The sequence below is a fragment of the Bos mutus genome, chromosome 7 (genome assembly GCF_027580195.1).
Source record: "Bos mutus isolate GX-2022 chromosome 7, NWIPB_WYAK_1.1, whole genome shotgun sequence".
Lineage (NCBI taxonomy): Eukaryota > Metazoa > Chordata > Mammalia > Artiodactyla > Bovidae > Bos > Bos mutus.
In genome coordinates, this window is record NC_091623.1 from 81,409,170 (window position 1) to 81,415,551 (window position 6,382).

Genomic DNA, 6,382 nt, shown 5'->3' on the forward strand with positions numbered 1-6,382 from the left:
AAGAAAGAGAAGGAGAGAAGACAGTTTGAAAAATATCAAGGAAGTCTGTGCACATGAAGGACCAAACATAAAATCTTAGTGGAAGACCAAAAAGCCCCTAGCAATGATGGAGAAGACTGTTTATGTGGAAGAGAGAAGAGGGCATAGGCGAAGATTAAAAAAAAAAAAAAAAAAACAAGAAACACACTATTAAATAAGTGCAAATACTTCAGTTTCATAAAATGGGAACTAAAGGTAAGGAGATCTTATTTTATGTTTGTTTATTTATTTATTTAATTTAATGTACCCAGCAGAAATTTGCATTCTTAAATCTGTGTTCTAGGAAAACTAACGAACTAGGGCAAAAAGTGCATTTATGTGGGGAGTAGTGGGAGGCACAAGACTACTCAAATTATCATTACAATATTATAACACTTTCAGATTCTATCCCATAAAGCAAAGTATTAGGCATTTTGGATAAAACATACTAGAATTATACTAGATCTGTTACCTATAAAAATTGATGATCTAGTAGGAATGCTAAAGCTAGAAAGTGATTACCACAGAACAATCTACTCCTTTTTTCCTTCTAAAATCAGTTTTTGAACATTTTAGTGAGTTATTTCATGCTAATATACTTAGTTGTCAAGATCAATAGGATATTTTATGGTATCTGAATTTTCTTTTCCTGAATTCCTGAGCCTTGTTTCCTGTATAACTCTTCCAGGAAGAATGCACAACCAAGTATCATCACATACAGATTCAAACTAGTAGGATGAAGGAACAAGAAAGGTATGTGCCTCTGCACACAGTCCCAACACCCTTCTGTTGTCTAGATTTATTTAACTGAACACACTCCACTGGCTTCAAGTAGATTTGAGAAGCATGTGATATTATTCGGGTGTTGCAGAGCTCATACAGGTCTACTTAATTTAAAGGACACATATAGCACACAACCATGAGAAGGAATAACCCATGAGAAGCATTTGCATAGAATCAGTAGGAGATGGTGATTTGCAAATGGAAGAGGGAAGACAGAAAGAGAAGTTAGAATGATTTTCTGATTTCTGTATGGAGCAGTTATATGCAATGGGATCATTCATTGTTTAAGGGAACTTGGGCAGTTCAGCATTGTACGTGATGAATTTGATATCAATATGAGATGCTAATCACAGGATTCTCTTAAATTGGAGAGGCAGCAAGAAGAGGCAGAAGTAAGATCATCCTACAATAATTCCTTGGGGCATGATGTAGTACCCTGAAAAGTCTGCAGGGCAAGAAATGTGTAATGGCAATATCATTGGCTATTTCAAATGAAATTATGAACAGCTCTCTTGATTGATTTCAGAATAAGAAGCAACAAAGAACATTACTTTCCTCTGTCACACAGATCTATACATGTGTATAAGTGTGAGGAAGCCAATCTAAATATCATTCAACATGCAGAGTTGGTTTCTCTCCCAGAAAGTCTCTAATTTTAACAGATAGTGAGCAAAATTGAATTTCTGGTTCACTTCTTTGAAATTTACTTCCAATTACCTGATTATATTCTCTAAGGTCCTGTTTATTTCTCTCTCTCTCCCTGTCTCTCTAGTATATAATGGCTTAAATGTATATTTTAAATATAACAAATAACAATATATTAATGATAGAAATTCTAAGACACTAATCATAGAAGCAAAAATAATAAGAAGAAGAAAGAATAACCTTTAGTTTGAGTTTTTACAATGTGCCAGTTTTTGTTTTGGAGAAGGCAATGGCACCCCACTCCAGTACTCTTGCCTGGAAAATCCCATGGATGGAGGAGCCTGGTAGGCTGCAGTCCATGGGGTCACTAAGAGTTGGACACGACTGAGTGACTTCACTTTCACTTTTCACTTTCCTGCATTGGAGAAGGAAATGGCAACCCACTCCAGTGTTCTTGCCTGGAGAATCCCAGGGATGGGGGAGCCTGGTGGCTGCCGTCTATGGGGTCGCACAGAGTCGGACACGACTGAAGTGGCTTAGCAGCAGCAGCAGTCTTTGTTTGGTGTGTATGTGCATGTATGTATAGACTACATGTATGTATGTATTATTATGTAATAACACATGTGTGTATTATTTAGTGTATTGTCTAATGTGTTTCACTTAATCTTCAAAAGATTAATGTGAAAAATGTACCACTATTATCCTGACTTTATAGAAATTCATTTTAACTCAAATTCATTATTAATTGGGGCTTCCCTGGTGGCTCAGAGGTTATAAGCGTCTGCCTCCAATGAGGGAGACCCGGGTTCGATCCCTGGGTCGGGAAGATCCCTTGGAGAAGGAAATGGTAACCCACTCTAGTACTCTTGCCTAGAGAATCCCATGGACGGAGGAGCCTGGGAGGCTACAGTTAATGGGGTCTCAAAGAGTCGGACACGACTGAGCAACTTCACTTTCACTTTCATATCATGAAGAGACATAAAAGATATGTTTACATTGTAATTTCTTGTTTGTCTCTTCAAAGCATTAGAAAAATTTAGGTTATATTTCTATTTTTTATATTTATGACTAATATCTTTATCTGAGTCAAAAGCACACCTGCCCTCAGGCTAGGTAATATCTATCATACAATTTTCTACCCATATTCCATATCAACTTCTTAAAAATGAAAACTTATTTCATTCATTTTTAGGGCAATTCAATTTAGGACTCCTATATCTTCAATGAAAATCTATTTAGTTTATTGAATTATTTATAACAACCAGTTATTTCAAGTCAGTTGCACACCAACTAAGTCTGATATTTGAAGTTTTCTGAGAGAATTTATCATTATTTTATCAAGCAAGTCACTGATATTATAAGTTATAGAAAATTTAAAAAGTAAAAATGCTAGTGTCATATTGCATAAAATATAAATCTTCATATTTAGCATTTCCCAGGATTTCCAAATTAAACACTTTTCAAAGTAAGTATTTTTCAGAAAGAAATGATTTGGTGTTTTTGCATTTGTTTACATTACAATGATAACTTTAATGTAATTACAAGATGTTAGAACATACAAATATTTCTTTAATATATAAATGTGCAGTCTTACCAAGATTAATGAATAACTGACCTCTAGTTAAATGGAAATGTAAAACAATATTGTGTGTGCTTAATTTTATAATGATAAATCTAGTAAAGAATGACAAATAATTTGATTTTATATATAATGTATTTTGAAAATCCTGATAAGTGCAAAATGATAATGATTAGAGTGTAGTACATTTCACTGAGTAAAGAATACAAAGGTCTTTTTATTTCCTTTGAGGAAGGATTGAGATACGGCTGTGTTTTTAGCTAAAAGAAAACCTAAAAGTGATAGCATTTTCTATGATTCATCTCCAAGATTCTTCTAGAAAATACAGGGATATAAACTGCATTGCACATCTCTTTTCTGAAATTTAGCATTATTAAACAAGGAAATGTTGCTGCTAGATGGAAAGAGACTTTATGTTGGGTAAGAGTTGCACAAATGTGGAGGGGTCTAAGACATGTAATGTATATGTCTCCACTTTGAACATAAAGCAAGGAAACTCACCACTAGAACAATCCTCTTTTGATTCAAGAATAAAATTTCATTCAAGATCCTAGCTGTCATACAATATATTTTTTCATCAATCTAGCATCTTGGGAGTATGTTTTTAGATCCTTGATTGATTGGTTATGCAATAAGTTATAAAAGAGAGCTGTCAAAACTTTAGGTGCTTCATGGATATTGGCAGGATGGTAGAAGTAGGATGATAAAGGAGTCAGTGAATGCATTATGGAGTTTCTAGTACCTGAAGACAAAATAATAAACGATCTTGTGGAGACAACACACACTCTCTAAAAATGTAAATATAATTGATACATCATTGGAAACCTTTGATAACAGGGACAAGACAAACATAAATCAATAATTTTTTTAATTTAATTTAATTTTATTTTTTAACTTTACAATATTGTATTGGTTTTGCCATATATCAAAATGAATCTGCCACAGGTATACATGTGTTCCCCATCCTGAACCCTCCTCCCTCCTCCCTCCCCATACCATTCCTCTGGATTGTCCCAGTGCACCAGCCCCAAGCATCCAGTATCTTGCATCTAACCTGGACTGGTGATTCGTTTCATATATGTTATTAAACTTATCATGGTACGGGGACTCAGTGTGAGTAGACTAGACATTACCCATACTCAATACTAAGATGATGTATTAAGTTTTGAATCAGGATGACTATAGGAAAAAGCAAAATCAGGAGGACAAAATTATTACAGGCATGAGAAAATGCCAACAACTTTGTACACAGACATATTGAATTTCAGTTGTCAGTAACCACTGATATTCAAGACTTATGAACAACCAGTTCTTGGCAGGCACCACTGCCTGAAATCTGAATCTACATCTATATGGAGTTTTTACTGAGTTAGTAAGTCAAACCAGTAAAAACAGTCAGGAGCAAATTTACATGCATATATCCTGCAAACCTCATTCATATGCTGATCATTTAAAACTCGTAAAAGTAAAATCGTAGTAAATTTATTTTAAAATTTCAAGGAATTCAATGTAAAATCAGAATTTGTTTATTTCATAATGAAAAAAAAGTAGTCTATGGCTGATTCATGTTGATATTTGGCAGAAAACAACAAAATTCTGTAAAGCGATAAACATCATATTACAAAAAATATCTACTTTAAAAGTTGCCTGAAATTCCTTTGGCTTTAATTGCAAAATACATGTTAGTAACTCTCATTTTCACATACAGCTAAGTATAAACAAGTTTGAGATTCCCACTACTTTTTCCCCATTTTTTGTTTAGATCTAATTTTATTATTTATTTATTTATAGGTAAAATAAGGAATTCATGATGGGGCATGAGAATCATACTTTCAGCAATGACTTCATTCTTTTGGAACTCTTTACTTCTTCTCAAGCAAGTCTGGTATTTTTCTGTTTTATATTCACCATTTTTGTTTTGACTGTAACAGAAAATACAGTCATGATTCTCATTATCCACAGGGAATTACGACATCATACTCCAATGTACTTCCTGCTTAGCCATCTCTCTTTTATGGATATCTTGCATATTTCCAACATTGTTCTCAAAATGGTTACTGATTTCCTGTCAGGCAGCAAAACTATTTCATTTGCAGCTTGTGGCGTCCAGATATTTCTATCCCTTACCCTCTTGGGTGGTGAGTGTCTTCTCCTGGCAGCAATGTCCTATGATCGCTATGTAGCCGTCACCCACTGTGCTACCCCATTCTTATGAATGGCTATGTCAGCGTTCTCAAGGCTGGAGGGGCCTGATTTATTGGGATAATCAACTCCATAGTTCACACAGTTACACACTTCACTTTCCCTTTTGTGGCACAAGAGTCATTGACCACTTTTTCCGTAAAGTCCCCGCTATGTTGGTGTTGTCCTGTGTGGACACAACACACTATGAATGAGGAGTTTATGTAAGTGGCATCATTTTCCTGCTATCCCTTCCTCTCTAATCTTTGCTTCTTATGTCCAAATTCTCCTTACTGTCCTCCAAATGAAATCATCAGAGGCATGGAAAAAGTCATTTTCTACTTGTTTCTTCCACATGATTGTAGTCATAATGTACTGTGGGCCATTTATTTTCATATACATGAGACCTAAAAAGTATCACACTCCAGGCCAGGATACGTTCCTGGCAATATTCTATACCATCTTCACACCATCTTTCAACCCAATTATATACAGCTTTAGGAAAAAAGATGTTCTAGAAGCACTGAAAAATATGCTCAAAAGTAACTTTGTTCAGAAAAAAACAATAGAAAAAATGCTTGAAATACCTTTTCTCTATTTCCACAGTTATATTTAGACGATACCTGTTATTCATATCTCTGAAAAGATAATAAAAAAATTATTATCTCTTTAACTGTAGAAAGAAGCAGATGTTTCAAAAATCCTGATAATGATAAATTTTATCACAGGTATTTGCCTTACAAATACATATATCTAAAAAATATACCTTCCTCTCTATGGTACAAATTGTAATTGTCAGTCTCTAATAGAAAGTCAAATATGACTCAATATTTTCAATTTTCTCCCACTAAAATTATAAGAATGTGTAAAAATATTTTATAATAAAATCACATTGTATTGAATATACATATGTGTTTTAGTCACTCAGTTGTGTCCGATTCTTTGTGACTCCAGGGACTGTAGCCCACCAGGCTCCTCTTTCTGTGGAGAGTACTGGAGTAGGTTGCCATTCCCTTCTCCAGGGGATCATCCCAACCCAGGGATCAAACTTAGATCTCCTGCTTGGCAGGCAGATTCCATACTGTTTGAGCTACCAGGAAAATAATTTTATAAAAATTATGTGATTCTCTCTCTATTTATATAGATATATATGTATATTCCATATAATTACAGAAT

The 6,382-nt window shown here is 34.4% G+C and overlaps 1 pseudogene; it reads left to right on the forward strand.

Moving 5' to 3' along the window:
- Positions 1 to 4,832: 4,832 nt before the first annotated feature.
- LOC102275019 (olfactory receptor 2AJ1-like) lies at positions 4,833 to 5,822 on the forward strand (annotated as a pseudogene).
- Positions 5,823 to 6,382: the final 560 nt, after the last annotated feature.